Source organism: Ostrinia nubilalis, chromosome 23, assembly GCF_963855985.1.
Source record: "Ostrinia nubilalis chromosome 23, ilOstNubi1.1, whole genome shotgun sequence".
NCBI classification, from domain to species: Eukaryota; Metazoa; Arthropoda; class Insecta; order Lepidoptera; family Crambidae; genus Ostrinia; species Ostrinia nubilalis.
Genome location: NC_087110.1, coordinates 5,198,713 through 5,218,211, shown reverse-complemented (window position 1 = coordinate 5,218,211; position 19,499 = coordinate 5,198,713). Strand labels below are relative to the sequence as shown.

Genomic DNA, 19,499 nt, shown 5'->3' with positions numbered 1-19,499 from the left:
TTTCCACCTTGTGGATGGATGTCCTGCGCTGCGACGGTACGTGGCTTTCATTCCAGAACTTTTCTGCCCTATCACCCAGTTTTATCTGGGCACATGCCTACTGCCACATTGTCGTACTAAATTATGTCGATACAAAATGCAGAAAGTGATGTGACATCACTAGCAAAGTCGCAACTCGCGTGCCAGGCGACACCTTAATGGCGCGCCACTTCGCTCATTTTCCACTGTGACCGCGTTATTTTATCTCCGTGTCAAGCATCCTCCGCCATTGTTTTTATTTTTATTTTATTGTACTGTTCGGAATGCTAAAACTATTACAGTTGCGTTGCATAAAATAAGTATTGTTACTATTTATTTTACCCGAACACTAAAGGTCAGTAGAGAAGGTCGAACACTTTTTATCCACAACGAGTAAGCTCTAGGCCTGCATCTCACCTGATGGAAAATGATGATCAAGCTGAAGGTGTAAGGGAGCTTCACCCTGAATTCTTAACTATGGAGGAACTGGCTATCTTACCTTCAACTGCCGGAACACAACAATCCTGCGATTAGTATCATAGGTTACTAAAGTAACCTTTTTTTTTTAGGGTTTACCCTAGACACTTTGGCTCAAAAAAAAAGTATTGAGCAAACTTTATGGCAACCAACTAAAAACAGTCAGTAACACTATAAACATTGGCCTGTCAAACTATGCCATTTATCAGAACTTCTATGAAGATGTGGCAAATTAAATCCTTTTTTGTTCAGAGCCAAAGTTGTCCGCTATCTAACCCACAAATGCGGCACGTCATACTTGGTCTATTTGTAGTGTTTCAATTTTCTTCCAAGCTTAAAACTGCACACAAATACCTCCACACCGCCACGCTAAATGCAGGCACCAGTTTATATCGCAGGAACAAAATTACTCCGGGAAGTTCGTGGAACTGCGGGAACGAGTGAATTGCCTCACCTATGTTGCTTTATTTAATTCAATTTGGCTAATATTGTTTTAAATTTAAATTTTAAAACGGGATTTTGGTTTGCGCAGAGTGTAATACTTTATTTGGGTCTCAGTTGTTTATTGCCAATTGAATTATACTGTTGAACCAAATTTGTTGAATTTTAGTAGCTATCTCCACCAAAATTCAACAAAATTTGGTTCCTAGAGCATTTTACTATTAAACAAGAGGAATGGATATAAAAACCTGGTATACCGTAATTTTGTAAAACGAAAGAGAAGCTAAAGCACGAAGCACACTGTCTTCTCAACCCGGAAACGGATCAATATTCTTTTTATGAAACTGCGTACTGCAAAGCACACTTATTCGCACCGTAACGTAAACGCCTCGATACGGTCGCGGTGTTAATCCCTTTCCGGGTTGATAAGTGTGCTATGACCTTAATTCGAAGTAGGTAAGATTGTATTACAGAGTTGTTTGATCATGGCGTACGCGAGATAAAATTGATATTCTCTGATAAATATGAATCTACGCGAGCAAAGCCGTGGCCAAACGCTAGCAATACATTTTTTTCATTTTGAAAGAATGAAAAAAATGTTTCTTACTAAAGAAAGGTATAAAGTTAAAAATTACTTTGTAATTAGTTTCATAAAGCCTAAATTCAATTGAACATTTATCCGTCTTCATTTGCCCTAATTTAATTACAGTTATAACTCACGACGATTCAATTAGCAGTCATGACAATGTGTCTTCATAACAAAGTGTTCAGATTGACAAATTAACAATTACTAGGTCCCATTAGTCGTACATGATGTTAATTAATAATGTGAAACCTAGTCTCAGCCTTACTCGTATCAAAATTGCTTACTTAACTAATTGTCACTTTATGAAATACCTAAGTATTGTCGACAGCGAATTGTTGCGAAGTCACTTTTATTACAACTACTTAAGATACATGTTTTATTTTATATCTGTCGTATGTGCTTACTTGTGTGGTATTTCAGACGCCTTAGTATGACATGTCTGACACCAACCCTCCTAGACAAAGTAACATTCATGACAGATTTAAAATCGAGATCGATTCACTACGTCTTTTTTATTTCACTATGCTGCAAAAGTAAATAAAAGTAGCCCTAGCTAAAGCATAGATAGCAAGGCTAGGGCATACGGTGCGTATAGATTTTTATTATAAGACATGAGTTCACAATTCTGGTATCTCAAATGGGTCAATAGGTCAATGCCTTGAAAAACTATTGCAAATCAATAGAAGTATTGCATGAGTCGATGAACATAGGTCGTCCACCCACAAGGTGGACAGATGACCTTATAAAGGCAGCAAGAAGGCGCTGGGTGCAGGCCGCTAACAACCGGCCATCATGGAATTCTTTGGGGGAGGCCTATATTAAGCAATGGACGTCCTATGGCTGAAATAATGATGATGATGATTGCAAGAGTCATGTATAAGACAAAGATTTTGTCTGACTTGTGCCAACAAAGGAAAAATTAATAAGATTAGTCCAATCATTTCAACTTACCTAATTTGGCCATAATGATCAGGAAGGCCCATAACAATTGATGGGGATAAATAAAGCCGTTAGCCCACCCTTAGGAATGTGGAAGAGTCGATAGACGATATCGATAATGAGCTTTAAAATGTGAGTTTATTCATTAATCATATTTTTTCCCCAAGCAATCCTAGGATAACAATACTTCGCTTGTTTTTTAAATCAGCCCCTGCCACTACTCCTAACCTCATCTTGAGGCTTTCGTTCTATCGAATTACCTTATTCATATGAACTTTGTTGTAGGAAATTGAATGATAACTGCGTTTATAAACCAAATAAACACATTACCACTCTTTTGCATCACGCAGTCGGGTAAAAAAATTAAATGTCTATATATGAGTTAAAAGCCATTGGAAATGTACTTACGCCAAACGTGCAATTAAAAATAATTTGAACATGTTAAAAATATTCATAATCACGAGAAGAGTGTAAGTAGTATGTATGTATGTAGTAAACAAATTCCAACGTAATCGTTCATAGACATGTTGTGTGTCGATAACATTGCTATTAAATTATCGACAACTTCTAGCTAGCACATCACTAACAGTAATAAGATTAGAACCAATAGAATGCGATCGTTACAATTAAGAAAATCGATGCAGTAATCTGAGTTGATCTCTTTTCTCCCCAGAAATTAAATTTAGAACCCCGAATTTGGCGTCCACTTTGTTACGGAATGGACTAACTTTACCCTAAAGGTTTAGGTAACTGGAGAACTGGAGTAGGTGCAGGTACCTTAGTAAACTTAAAGCTTATTTACAACAGAATATTGCAAAATTCCCACGGGAACGGGAGTTAGCGGGAAAATCCTTTTGTATGAAAAATCTAAACCGCTTAAGTTAGACACTTGAAATTGGGCATGCAGGTACCTTAGTAAACTCAAAGCTTAGTTACAACAGGATATTGCAAAATTCACACGGAAAAGGGAGTTTACTGCTGTTATTATGGTCTTAATTTCAGTCAATAAATAAATAAGTGTACTTGAATCCTACCTACATTAAAATTTAGGCGGAGTTACACCATCTGACTTTGACCGTAACTATAACGATAACCGCTGGTTTTTGTATGAAGTTTGACAGATTTTTGACGTTTGTCAAAGTTAAAGTAAGGTGCACCCAGCCTTAGACTTTTGGGTACCCAGAAGACATAATCTAGTCTCAAACCAAGGACAGCTTACTTATTTTGGAATCAATATTACGTAATGGCCCAATTGAAATTTTTTAACGTTTAAAATGTTTTAAGTTTCAAAGTCAAAAGATTTATATCTAAGATTCAAATTCAAAATTCCAAGTGAAAATTTTGGGGAGGTTGGGTTGGGGCTCAGGAGTGGACGTCCTCTGACTGACATTTAGTGCCTTTTACAAATCACAATCGAGAACACATTTAGACTATACATTTTAGTTTAAGTTTCTTTTTCTTAAAGGTTTTAAACCTTTGTTTGTCACCTGTCATCCGCTTTGCAATGGAGGGAAGTCGAACCTTAATTTCGAACTCCTCCTATGTTCTTCTGATTAATTTCGTTGCGGGTCCAATGACAGTTTAACTTTCCCCCGGGACAAACTTGACCTTCATTGGTTGGGTTTTTGTGGCGGTCAAGCTGTAGATCCTGGCTACACAGGAGTTGCAGTGGTGGGAACGAGAGGTGGGAATAGTCCCGTATACATTTTAGTTGAAAAATCACTCTTCTTCCAACTACCTAATATTACGCAGTGCTTACTTTATGTCATTGTAATAACAAGTACCTAAGAGGCAAAATGATGCTTATAATTTATACTGTAAGGCCCATTGGACCATTCACAGTCGATGCAAATCTCGTAAGCGTATCTCCGGCCACTAATGTTCCTTATGAATATTGATCCGATGTGAGGAACATAAAGGACATTGATAGCAGTAAGGTCATTGTCTTATCCCAATCCCAACTAATATTATAAATGCGAAAGTAACTCTGTCTGTCTGTCTGTCTGTCTGTCTGTCTGTCTGTTACGCTTTCCCGCTTAAACCTCGCAACCGATTTTGATGAAATTTGGCATAGAGATAGTTTGAGTCCCGGGAAAGAACATAGGATAGTTTTTATCCCGGTTTTTGAAACAGGGACGCGCGCGATAAAGTTTTTCTGTGACAGACAAAAATTCCACGCGGGCGAAGCCGCGGGCGGAAAGCTAGTATCTTATAATAATGCTGGTTACAAACTAAAGGTCCATATCGCTTATTGCATATCGCCTTTTGCTAGCTGCTTGAGCGACCATTCAACCGCGAGGCGAGGCGTTCACGTACGTTGTTCAAGCTGCAAACTATACACATTTTGATAAAATTTGTCGCAGGCTAGGTTATCCACTCTTCCCGTGAATGTCTTTAAAGGTAACCTAGGGTATTTAGGGAGAAATAATGCAAATATCAGGCCTCACCTTATTAGTATGTTAGCCACGTTTCTACAATCAAGTCATAGGCGTTGGCATACAGGTATTCAAGAAACGTGAGATATAATTGTGCTCTAATTGAACTTTTCGATATAAATAAAGCAGACAGAAGAATTTAGTCATTAAACTACTTATACTAGAGCCAACAGCCAATTTTACTATTAATTCATCTATACCTAAGGAGTACTTTGTAAAAAACCGTAATTAGTATTTTCGTGGTAAAAAAATCCTCCCTTTATTATCAAGAACAAAACAAAAGAATAAAAAATTTAAAAGCAATATTGTGGTTCAATGATTCCAAACCCAAAAAAAATTTAGGCGTTTGTATTTACTTAACGGAAAAAAGAATGATGGTATTCTTTACCTACCTTTAAATTAGGGATCCACAATTCTTAAGACACCAATAAACAAGGACTAAGCAAAACAATTAGCGGCGGACGACAGCACTAATGCGCTTAGCATTCCGAATAAACCGAGACTTAAAGTATTTCCCACGCAATTACTATGCAAAGACATTCGCAAAAAATACGGGAAGGCCGAGATTTACTTCTAGATGGGAATTCCGTAGGGAAAAATTAAGTAGGTAAGTTCATTTAACGAATCGCGAGTTTCGTCCGTATTCACAAACATTACTATGAGATCTCGCAGTGCGCATGAACGCACAGGGTGACATATGAACCAATCACAGAGGTCTATTCAACGCTGTGCATTCGATTTGCTGCTTCACTTAAGCAAGCATCGTTTGTGGATACGGGCGTTTATATCGTCAGACACGATAAAATCTATTCGACGATTTTAGAGGACAAATGATTGAATAGATATTATAAAAAGGCTTCTCGGGCAAAAATGATAACAATATTTAATATCTCGATAAAACTTTGTCGTGGCGCACATTGTAGTTCTCTAATGCCCATTTTCACCATCAATCCCTAATTTTAAGTGATCCCTATGGTACAACATAACAGGAATTTTATTTTCTTGGGGGTCACTTAAAAAGTCTCAACTGCAAGACAACAAAGATGCAATTTGAGGATTTGGGACAACACTCCTCACCCTGGCCAAATATGTTGGGAGAACCTGATGTGATTACCTATATTTTGTCCCTTAACACTGGGCTCTTACGACCGATAGCACTCCAACAAAAATAACTACGTAGCTAGCTGGACTTAAGACGCATCGAACAAGCCTTAAAATGTCCATAGAAAAGTGTTTTTAAGTTTTGAGTTATGACCGATTTTAGTTATTAACTAGCGGCCGCCCGCAATTCGTACGCGTGGATCCCGTCTTTCCTCCTCCTGGAGTTTCGTAAAATCCTTTCTTAGCGAATGCCTACGCTACGTCATAACATCTACCTGCATACCAAATTTCAGCCCGATCCGTCCAGTGGTTTGGGCTGTGCGTTGATAGATCACTATGTCAGTCAGTCAGTCAGTCAGTCAGTCACCTTTGAGTTATAATATTTAGATTTCATTATTTTAAAAATGGACTCTTATACACTTGTTTATAACTAGGGATGGGTCTTAGGCTTATCTACCTTTGGTATCAGTGTAACATGCTAATTTTGGTTCCTGCTAATCTCTCTAGTTAAACTCCCTTTCCACGTTAGAAGAGTTAACACTTCCAATTTCCATCCAACTACGGAACCCTAAAGAAAGTCGGCGCGGAGCAAACTCCGCGAAGTTACCTGAATAAAGGATAAGATGCAACTCCGATATGAAATTTAAATGAGCCTTGTTCGGGCACTCTAATTTCTACCAACATCCTTTGGAAGTTCCACACTCCACTGTCCCGGAATTAATTCTTGGCTGAATGATGAATTTAAAACGGATTTAAATGTGCTGTCAATAGAACTCAATTTGACTTGGCCTGTCTTTTCTTTCATGTTCTTAGTCCTTAGTTTTCTTTTAATATCTTTGTACAATGAGGGTCTCCTTAATTGCGCTCACCACTTGGCGCTACTGGCGAGTGATAGGACCTTACTCGACAGTTCGTTCGTTTCAGCCAAATGACGTCCACTGCTGGACTTCCCCCAAGGATTTCCATAACGACCGGTTTTGCGCTGCCCGCATCCAGGTTCTTCCCGCGACTTTCACTAGATCGTCGGTCCAGCTAGTGGGAGGCCTGGCCAGTACGACAGTAACGTATTACAAAAATGCGTTAGTCCTCCTATTGCCTTACACTCATCAGTTGGCGCTACTGTCTTAGCCACAAGCAAGTGACAGGACCTTACTCCCCAGTGGCGCCAACTAGTGAGCCCATTAACGAAACTGTCACTTAAATAGGCCAATAATCGCAACATCACACACTTGTTAGCACATATTGGAAATAAAAGATACCATAAAGTTAAAGTTAAGCCATCTATAGCCACGTTGAAAGGCCATATTATTAGAGCCAAAATACATTTTTAAAAGTACTTTTATACAGCCTACTAGCAAAAATAAAATTACCTTTTATAAGAGTTTTTTTTAACTCAATGGCGCTGACGTCCGAATTTGACCCTAAATATTTTTTTACCTACTTTAAAATCACTATCATCACTCAGCTGCATCCACTCGGAATGCAACCCCAACAAGGGTGAGTTTAAACACAGAACTTAATCCCAGCTGGACCATATTTGGCGATTGACTCCACCGCTTGCAAATGTACGAGTACTCAGCAAGTGCTTTGGAATTGAAATTCTCAATTTCATGCTCATCCTAAGGCTTTCAAACGGTGACTGGGGAATCCAAGCCCGTTAATAGGTGGTGTTCAATTACACGCGCTGTACAGGTACTATTTGTAAGCTAAGTTTGTGGTGCAAGTTGGGAGATAGAAGCTGTTTCAAACAACTTATATATGAGGTCTAAATATAGGGTCATGAGTTGAATACTAGACGTGGTGATGAAAGGAAATTATAAAAAAAAATAAAACCGACTCCAAAAAACCTATACTAAAAAGTAGAAAAATAATTACTAATTACCTACTTATTTATTAGGACGAATTATTAATATTTATGTAGGTATACCATGATTGATACTTCTGGAGTCGGTGCCAAGATTATGAAACATGTAAAGTTTGCCTGCACCGACTCCAAAAGTATCAATCATGGTATACCTACATAAATATTAATAATTCGTCCTAATAAATAAGTAGGTAATTAGTAATTATTTTTCTACTTTTTAGTATAGGTTTTTTGGAGTCGGTTTTATTTTTTTTTATAAAATTTAACTTATTTCTTGCTTTTTAGTTATCTAATTATTACCTTGATGTTACCACTGAAGGTAGGCAGTACATTGAGACCATATTCTTAATGTATATTATAAAAAAGTTCATCCCCAATTTTCCACCCTTGGGGGTGAAATATTTTCTTCAAATTCGCATGAAACCACCCTTTTGATAATACCTATTCAACAAAATAGTAATCGTTCTAATTGGTTTATAATCGGCGGAGATATTGCGTATAAAAAAGTTCATACCCAATTTTCCACCCTTGGGGGTTGTTTTTTTTATTATTAAATTTAAATGGGACCACCCTTGAGGTATTACCTATACGCTAAAAAAAGATTTGTTCAAATCGGTTCATAATTGGCGGAGTTTTCGCGTAACAAACATAGAAAAAAAAAAAAAAAAAAAAAAAAAAAAAAAAAAAAAACATACGGGTCGAATTGAGAACCTCCTCCTTTTTTTGAAGTCGGTTGAAATTGAGCTTGACACTACCGGAAAGAAAATCTTACCTATTGCATAATTTACACAACGCCCACGAAATTCAAATCAAATTAGCTCTACTCTGTCTGAAAATCTTTCTACTACATCTGTTTGAAAATCTTTCCTAGTCAATGACGTATAAATTTGATTTTTATAGGTACCCATTATAAAGTATCATAGCCCCTAATACAGTTTTGGCCGATTTAAATATGTTAACACAAAACTTTGAAAAAGCCGGTTTAGATTTAAATTTTTCAAAATGTGAATTGTTTGTACCCGACTCCTGCCCTAATTCAGATAGGGTCATTTCGAATTTTAATTTCATAGCTCCCAATATTAAAATTATTAAAAGAGATTCCCTTCGCCTCCTTGGGTCTCCTATATTGGAGGAAGCGTTTGCTTCTTTCACAGACGAAAAATTACAGAGCTTTGAAAATGTTTCGGACCGTTTACTTAAAATTAACACACACATGGCGTGCACAATTATTCGATTTTGTCTTTTTGTCCCTAAATTCACATATTGCATTCGTTCTTCACAGTTTTGGAAATACCCTAGCTTAACTGCCAAATTAGATAACTCTATAAAACAAATTATTTCCTCCGTTTTAAATATTCCTTTAGATGATCGATCATGGACCCAAGCCTCTCTACCTATTAGGTTTGGAGGTTTGGGTATTCGCAAAATTTCCAGTGTTGCTCTACCGGCTTTTTTGTCTTCGGCTCATAGCACCAGTGGATTGGTTTCAAAAATACTGAGTAAGTGTTCTGACTCAACTACCATCCACCTAGCCGAAGGCATTAGCGCTTGGAGGCAGTTAAGCTCTGAAAATTTGCCGTTGTCTCTCATCTCACAAAGGCAGTGGGACGAGCCGCTCTGCAGACTTGTACGGAATAACTTATTAAACACGTCTTCCAGTTCTGCAGATCGAGCTCGTCTTCTGGCTGTAGCCGAGTGGGAATCAGGTCTTTGGCTTCACTCCCTACCTTCTCCTCATATTGGCACACTTTTGGATAATACCACTTTTAATTTAGCAGTCTCGCTCCGTTTGGGGGCACCATGCATTGTCCCCCATCGCTGTCCCTGCGGTGACATGGTTGACTCCCTTGGTCATCACGGACTGTCATGCAGCAGAAGTGCCGGGAGATTTTCCCGTCATGCCAGCCTCAATGACATCATACGCAGGTCTCTTTCTAGCGCTTCCGTACCGGCCATTCTTGAACCAAATGGCCTGGTTCGAAGTGATGGTAAGAGACCTGATGGCATGACTTTGGTTCCATGGAAGGTGGGACGGCCACTAGTGTGGGATGCAACCTGCGTAGACACACTGGCACCGTCTCATCTTCCGCAAACCTCGTCTGGGGCTGGTACTGCCGCTGCATCAGCGGAATCCCTCAAGCGACGCAAATATGTAGGTCTTAGTAGTACCTACATGTTTGAGCCATTTGGGGTCGAGACGCTAGGTCCGTGGGGACCAAGTGCTCATCGCCTGTACAGGGAATTAGCCAAGCGGCTGATTGACTGTACAGGTGATAGAAGAGCTGGCGCATTTCTTGGCCAACGAATCAGTTTGGCCATTCAGCGCGGAAATGCAACCAGCATTCTGGGCACCATGTCGCGTTGTTTGGACAGCGATTTGGGACATATTTTTTATTTGTAAATATTTAATTTTAGTCTATGTAGGTTAATTATTTGTATTATTCTTAATCTCTTAATTCTATACTTTTAATAAACTTAATTTGCATATTATTCAGATACTTTACTCAAGTATGAAACATAACTTAAGCTATTGGCTCCGTGCACGATTACAGCGCCAACTAGCGTCCACAACTTTGTGGGTTCTGTCACATTGACATTTAGGTCGTATATTTGTGAAAAAATATCGAAATGAAAAAATAACAAATATTTTCAACTAATAAATTGTTGTGATACCACGATTTGGGTGGAAAAAAGGTTTTGAAATCATTTTGGTCATTCAAATCAAATGAGGTAAGTCCAAAAAGTGTGTTTAATTTTGATTGTGTCAGGGTTTGTTTACTTCATTTATAGTTGTAGTTTTACAGTAAAACAAAAAGAAAAAGCTACTTTAACGGTTTCATTATATAACAGTAAATATATTTAAATGTTTCTGTATCGCTAGTAATAAATCAAATATCGTTTTCAGATCGAAATGAGTATCGTTTTGAAGACCGGGTTTGTGAGAGTTACAATATCAAATTCCAACCACAAACCGTATTTAAAGGAAAGTTGTTGGTATTGGCTGGACAAGTCCGAGATGTAGAAGAATTAAGAACAAAACAAGGGCAGAGTTCAATAATTCACGCTCTCATCATAAGGCAAACATCTGTGCACAACAACTACTGTGACTCATTTTTGTACTACCACGTTGTATAGTTTAGTTATTTCCAAATTGTAAACGGCTATTAAAACAGCCCTATCGAAATACAGTCCACTCTTTTATTTAAGTTCCCAGTAGGACCCTTTTCATGCGATTAATTAATGATATTAAAATGTATTATGTAGAATCGCTTTGCCATTGACAGATACATCTGATGACAGAGCTTACATTATTTCTACTTTTGACCACCATGAGCGCTGCGATAGATTATGTCCCCCCCACCTATAGTCTATCCAATATAGCTTGATTAGAATGACAGCTGTCATCAAAAATAACGACATAACTTTGTAGTAGCGATCAATGAGAGCAAAATATTGGCGGACAAGAAATAATTCACGTCTGACCTACAAACAATATTTTCGACGACAGTGCTTCCAATAAAAATGATAATTTCGTGTAAATGCAGCGTTAAATTACACCAATAAGTAGTAATTCGAAATTATAAAAATCAAGCTAGAGTATTAACGACGTCTCTACAAGGTTATCTCGAGTTACAAAAATGTTAGTGTTGGGACATATCGACAAATAAATGTCATATTAAATTAAAACTATTTTTTTAACATATTTAACAATTTTTTTTTCTTACTCATTTTTTAACATATTTAAGTCAAGTTATGCGTTTTTCTAAATGTTCACTATTAAAAACCAAAAAACATTTCATTCATAAATAATCAAACATCGGAAATCAATCACCGGTAATTTTTTGGGTATTCATAGCACCGTTGCTCTAGAAGAGATGCCCACCGCCCTCTAGCGAGAGGAAAAAACCACTGAAGAACACTGATGATAATGACTACGACTTAGGTTGTACACCATTGACATGAATTTTAAATTTTACTGTCTTTAAATTTAAATCATAATTGTCATTTTTATGAATAAAGATATATGAAGAAAAATTGGGTGCATTTTTTCATATCATTTTTTCGAAAACTTATCGATACATCTATGTGAACCGTACGAAACATACCCATCACTAGTCACATTCGTTTGACAGCCGTCATTCTAATCAAGCTATATTGGATAGACTATAGTACTTCGCACCCAGCGAATAAATTAAAATTAATGTGAATATTATGATTGTTCCAAGTACTACAATTTAAAAGTCAGATTTTAGTTTTGAAGATGTTTTTTTTTATGTGACAGGAGGCAAACGAGCAGACTGATCACCCTGATGGTAAGTGATTACCGTCGCCCATAGACACCCGCAGTCCCAGGGGCGTTATAGGTGGGTTGCTGGCCTTTTAGGTGAAGATACGCTCTCTTCTTGAAATGAAAATATATCGTATAACGCCCTTTAATTTTTGTGCTAAATAACTGTGTTATTAAATATTTTACACCAATCATAAGCCAGTTATCTTGCGCCACACCCACCGTCCAGCTTCCATTAGGCGAGTGTAGCATTGTTCATGAAAATAACAAGTTTGCATTGAAACAGCTCGCATTGTTCCAACTGTACCCCATATGGGAAAAAATGACAATTAATCACGAATATGCGGAACCAACCATTTGTTCGGAATAAAAGATACGAAGTAGGGCGATGTAGTTTCAGGATATGTCTGCTCTAGTCTAGAGTTAAGAGAAAGCTCGTTTTTATGTTACAAATGTTTTATCTCGCGGGATTAAGTTTTTAAACTCTGGTTTTATTTGTAACAAAACACTAGGTACATTTTAATGCAGCCGGTTGTGTGTGTGAATTTCCTACATTCTCTTTTTCGTGCATGGTTAGTCAAATAATTCGTCGCTTGCCTCTCTAACTGACGTAACTGACATTTTGCAAAATTTTCAGGCGATTAGACAGATCGATTCGTCTTGAAAAATTGATTATGATGGTGTAGATAACTCAGTTTCGAAAAAAATGTCAGATACGTCAGTTAGAGAGGCAAGCGACGAATTATGAAACTATGAAAGGTCGAAGTTATTTTTACTCCGTCTGTTTGAAAAGATTGTGAGATTGGTGAATTCTAGATGAATTTTGGTAAAGACATAAGTCAGACCTCGGAAAAGGTACAGTAGCTACTTTTTGTCGCGAAAACTTGAGGGGGTGAAACGGGGGATGAAAGTTAAGAAGATATGTAATCACGATTAAAGATTTAGCTATTCATAAAAGGTACTCGTACTATGCTCTGTGTATACCTTACAAAACAGGAAAAGAGAAAACAAATAAAAAAGGTTCAATTCAGGTTGTCACAGAAATACCGATTTATTTCAAACTTGTCTAATATGTAAATGATTTTCCAAAATTGAAAAAAGATGAGATGAGTCCAAAGTTTATTGCGATAATACGAACAAAGTCGCGGTATAAAGCTAGTATCCAACAAAGCAGCGACATAACACATTCCCCAGCCACACTGGAGTGGCAGTTGGTTCCCGCAGACAGCTTCTGCATCCGAGCTGATTGGTATTCGGCGACGCATTAGCGGATTCAGGTCGTCATCACAATTAGGAGTAGGTAAGCGTGGACCAAAGCAAGCGGATTATACCCACATCCTCGCTTGATTGAAATGCAGAATGTCACCGAAAGAGTGACTTATTTGACACTTATCTTTTATGTAACGGATTTTCTAAAATTCACCCCCCAAGGGGATGAGACGGGTTCAAAGTTTGCGATAATGCGAACAAAGTCGCGGGCAAAAGCAGCCACATAACACGTAGTACCAAACAAAGTGGCCACATAACACATTCCCCAGCCGCACCGGAGTGGCAGTTGGCTCCCGCAGACAGCTGCTGCATCCCAGCTGATTGGTATTCCACGCATTAGCGGATTCAGGCCGTCGTCACAATTAGGACGGAAGCGCGGACAGAGTGCCTCATTAATAATGCAGTCGGTCAAAACAAGCGGATTACAATAACACAGACATTACTGTTTGGATTTCAATCTAATGACTTCATTAAACTTTGAACCCCGTTTCATCCTCTTAAGGGGTGAACTCTAAAAAATCCTTTATTAACGCCGTAAAGGGGTTACAGCTGTGTGTTGGTAGATCATCAGTCAATAACAGTTGCATTTTATCAGTACAAAATATCTAATCTATTGTATGAATAAAAATGAATTGCTGTTCGTTAGTCTGATTAAAACTCAAGAACGGCTGGGCCGATTGAGCTGATTTTGGTTTTAAAATGTTTGTCGTAGTCCAGGGTAGGTCTAAACGGTGAGCAAATAAGGAAAAATTGCGATGGCTTATTTATTGCCTTTAAGGCGGAACAGAGTTCGCCTGGTCAGCTAGTACTTAAATAAAAATAGTTTAATGTAAAATCACTGTACCATCCATTCTGTCCATTCGACATAATTACGTACATTAGGAACCTCATTTGGTCATTCCCGTGCCTGCAACCGAAATTAGCACAAATTAAACTGCACTGAGATAAAATAAATTGCAGTGAACGAGTGGCCTTTTCCCCAAAATTTAGTTAGCTGTTTAGTCAACACTCCAATTAAATAGTGAATTTGCAGCCATGCATAAACCTCTAGAGCGTTTTCCTGTAGTAGGTACTCGTAGTAACTACAACTCGTATTTGTGTACTACAACTAGTATTAAATCTAGCTGTTCCCGCGACTTCACGCGTTAAAATAGTTTGATCAATATTACCCGTTTTTGCAACATTTTTCTTTAGTGCTCCGCCCCTATTGGCTGTACGGTGATCTATTTATAAACGCGAAAGGTCACTTATTGACTGACTGACTGACTCACTCATCACGAAATCTCAGAAACTACAAGTGCTAGGAGTCTCGAATTTTGCATTAGGATTCCTTTTAGAACGTAAGTGCTCACTAAGAACGGATTTCGGACGTCGCCCGCATCCAGGCATCTCCCGCGACCTTCACCAGATCGTCGGACAAACTAGTGGGGGGCCTGCCCACACTATGTCTTCCAGTCCGTGGTTGCCACTCGAGAACTTTTCTGCCCCCTCGGCCGGCAATCAGCTCTGCGAGCTGTGTGCTAAGCTAAATATTTACCCACTTACTAATAAAACTTACACGCTCGTTGTCCGATACTTATATTGAATGTATTCACAAACATTTACTAGTGTAAAATAAATAATCATAGCGAGTGGACGTATCGTTTCTTACATCCCTGCCTTCATACAAATTTGAACCATAACTCAATAGACATAATGGTCCTTCGAGCCGGATTAGTTGAAGGAAGGGAGCCGCATTCCTAATTAGATAACGCCGGACCTTTTTTGCATCTATTGAATAGTTGTTTACGTATTCGTGAACTTATGTGAATAACATTATAACTGACGTGTTGCGGTGATAATTACATCAATTAATAGTGAAAAATGTCTCTTCCGACTCCGGAACAAAGTAAGATCTTATCTACATTGGAAGATTTGGCGAAAATGTTACAAAAAGCCCAAATAAACATCAAGAAATGTCCTAAACAAAGACTAACAGAAGGTTACATAAAATCAAGATTAAAGTCTATTGGAGATGACTGGATAGCATTCAAGCAAGCACATAGCAATCTTACAAGGTGTACACCGCGCGAACAACGGACAGATTTTCCATATTTCCATAATGAAGAATATTTTGAAATTGAGGAATTGTATATCAACATACGGGCGGATTTAATGGATATTTTGGCTGGAATAGAAGGTCAACGACGTTCCGTCAAAGCAGTAAACTTTTCAACATCTACTCAAGACAGTCAACAGCCGTTCGCAAAGTTACCAAGAATACAATTGCCTACATTCTCCGGGAAATATGAAGACTGGCCAACATATCAAGATTTATTCGAAGCACTTGTTCACAACACGTCATTAAGCGATGTACAAAAACTACATTATTTGAAAACAAGCGTATCTGGGGAAGCTGAAATGTTATTACGTAACATACAAATAACCGGAAGAAACTATACACAGGCATGGAATATTCTCAAAGAGAGGTTTGGAAATAAAAGAATAATAGTTAATTCGATTTTGAAGAGGTTGTTCGCTCAGAAGAAAGTTATTAGTCAGTCGGCAAGCCAAATGAAAACATTACTTGACACTACTGCGGAATGTATTACAAGTTTGAATAACTTCAAAATAAAAACAGATTCTTGGGATCCAGTAATAGTATTTCTGGTGGGGCAGAAATTGGATACAGAGTCGTTAAAGGAATGGGAACAACAAGTTCACAAGGATAACTTCGATGAACTGCCTACCTGGGCTGAAATGAAGAAATTTCTTGAGTTGAAATTCCGAACCTTAGAACTAGTTGCTCCAATTACATCAAATAGTACTAGAGAGAGGTCTACAAATCAAAAATCATTCCACATTGCGTCTGAAGATAATGAAATTGATGAAATTCAGTCTGCACATTCGAGTATCAATTCAAAACAAACTTGTTCGTACTGCAATGAAGTTGGTCACTACATCTATAGTTGTAAAGAATTTGTGAAGCAACCTGTGGACAAGAGACACGAATTCGCTAAGAAGAGAAACTTGTGTTTTAACTGCCTCATTCCAAACCACAGTGTATATAAATGTAGACAAAAAACATCGTGCCGAGTCTGCCAAAGAAGACACCATTCGCTTTTACACCAAACAAAGAACACAAATCAAGAAGAAAGCTCACAACCAGAACAGAATATCACAACTGCACATTTCTCCAATGAACAACCCGGTCACAAAGTATTATTAGCAACAGCACAAGTCGAGGTCTCAGGGAACGATGGTAATACACACCTGCTTCGTGCTTTAATCGATCAAGGGTCAGAGGCTTCATTCGTTTCTGCAAGAGTAGTTGAACTGTTAGGCCTGAAACGGACTAATATCAACGGTGTGGTCTCTGGAGTAGGAGAAAATACAAAGGTACCGATCAAACACTTAGTCGACCTGTCAGTCAAGTCGCAATACAATGATAAGGAAATTATACAAGTGAAGGCCTACGTTTTGAAGAAAATATCTACATGTCTTCCCTCGAGAAACATTAAGGCTGACTGGAAAGAGCTCCAAACGTTACAACTGGCTGACCCTGCCTATCACACGCCTGGTAAAATCGACCTATTACTCGGCGCTGACATCTTTTGTAAGATAATTGAAGAAGGGCTTGTGAGGATGCCAGATGGGATAGTTGCTCAAAAGACAAGTTTGGGGTGGATTCTCTCGGGTCAAAAGGACAAAGAAAACAACAGTCACAATTTGATTTCACTACATGTAACAAGTATGGTGGCTGAAGATAATGATTTACTAAGAAAGTTCTGGGAAATAGAAACTGATTTGTACAAAAAGAAGAAACTACTGACAAAAGAAGAAGAGAGATGTGAAGACATATACAAACAAACAACTAGAAGAGAAAACACTGGAAGATACATAGTACACTTACCTCTGAAACAAAGTATTGAAGAAACAGTAAGACTATGTGGAGATACAAAACAACAAGCAATAAATAGATTTAGAAGCTTAGAAAGAAAATTTGAAAACAACAAACAATTTAAGGAAGATTACAAGAAGGTAATTCAAGAATACAAAGAAATGGGTCACATGAAGAAGTCTAACAAGAAAGATGACAAACACGCTATTTATTTGCCTCATCATGCTATAGTACGTGAAGACAAAGAGACAAGTAAGGTACGAGTAGTATACGATGCGTCTGCGAAAGGTACAAATAATCACTCTTTAAATGATACCATGATGGTAGGACCCGTTTTACAACCTGATTTAAGAAGCCTTATTATCTCCTGGCGCACACACAAGATATGTGTTGTGGGAGACATTGAGAAAATGTACAGAATGATAAATATGACAGATGAACACACGAGCTTGCAACGCATTATTTGGCGAAATGAACCTGAAAAAGAACTTGAATGTTATGACCTAACAACAGTAACTTTTGGCACCGCAGCAGCTCCATACTTGGCTGTGAGAACCTTAAATCAACTTGCTGAAGATGAAGCACAGACATTTCCCGACACTGCACCTGTAATAAAAAACTCGTTTTATATGGACGATCTCATGACCGGAAATGACAATATTGAAGCAACAATAAAAATGTGTGAAGAAATAAGAACTATACTTAAAGGAGGAGGATTTAACATGCAAAAGTGGTCAAGCAACTCTGAAGAAGTTTTGAAATATTTACAAGAAGGAGAAAGTAGTACAAAGGATAAAATAGAAATAAAACTTGACAAAATTATAAAAATTCTTGGTTTGACTTGGGATAGAAAAGATGATACATTCAAATTTACCGTAAACTTACCTGAGATGAGATATCCTATAACAAAGAGATCTATTCTCTCTGATGTGGCTCGTCTATTCGACCCATTTGGATGGTTGTCACCAGTCGTGGTCACTGCTAAAGTTCTAATCCAGAAGTTGTGGCTGTGTAGTCTGGGCTGGGACGACGAATTACCATTGGAGTTGAGGGAAGAATGGATTGCATACAGACAAGAGCTAATACATTTGCAAAGCATTGAAATACCAAGATGGTTAAAAACTACAACAAAAAATCGATAACAAATACAACTACACGGCTTTGCAGATGCATCCACTCAAGCGTACGCTGCTGTTACTTACCTTCGAGTTGTAGAAGATGACGAAGTACACGTGATGATGATTGCGTCTCGAACTAAGGTTGCACCTCTGAAGCAAATCTCTGTCCCTAAACTGGAGCTTTGTGCTGCTGCGTTACTTGCTGAACTCATTGAAGATCTGATGGAAATCCTAAAGATAGACAAAGACCAAATCTTCGTATGGACCGATTCAATGGTTGTATTGGCATGGCTACAGTCTCAACCGAGTCGCTGGCGAACCTTCGTAGCCAATAGAGTGGCAGATGTTATCCGTATCTTAGACAATAGCCAATGGCGTCACGTTCAGTCTGCTGATAACCCTGCTGACTTCGCTACAAGAGGCGTTAAAGCATGCAATCTAGCAGCTCTAGAGAGTTGGTGGACTGGACCTAGATGGCTAAAGGAAGAAACATTGGAGTTACAAAGATACAGTATTCCACAAACAGACTTAGAAGCAAAACATTCATTTCACAATACAATCACGGAGGAACCAATTTGGGAGAGATTTTCGACAATGTCAAGAATGAAGAGAGTACTGGCATACTGCAGAAGAATCCTGAAAGAAAAAGAAACAATAAAAAGAGAGAAACATCTAACAACAAATGAAATGGAAAGAGTAGAAGAAGAATGCATAAAATATTATCAAAATTTAGTCTATGGAAAGGAAATTGAAGAATTGAAAAAGGAAGGAAGAGTCAAGAAACGAAGTTCTCTAATCACGCTTGCGCCTTTCTTAGATGAGAAGGGATTGATAAGAGTGGGAGGAAGGCTACATAATGCTTCTATGGCTGAAAATACTAAACACCCTATCATTATACCAAACAACCAACATATTACTAAATTATTGATACATGAAGCTCACATCAAAACACTTCATGGCGGCATTCAACTGATGATGACATTCTTAAGAAGCAAATACTGGGTGAGTGGTCTAAAATCAGCTGTAAGAAAATGCATACGTACCTGTAAAACCTGTATTGTTGACAAAGCCAAAGGAAAAAAT

At 38.1% G+C, this 19,499-nt stretch overlaps 1 long non-coding RNA gene across 1 annotated transcript; it reads left to right on the top strand.

The window, feature by feature from the left end:
• Positions 1-10,395: 10,395 nt before the first annotated feature.
• On the top strand, positions 10,396-11,049 carry LOC135083152 (uncharacterized). Its single transcript, XR_010259546.1, has 2 exons — positions 10,396-10,591; positions 10,767-11,049. It is a non-coding gene; the product is annotated as an uncharacterized LOC135083152 (long non-coding RNA).
• Positions 11,050-19,499: the final 8,450 nt, after the last annotated feature.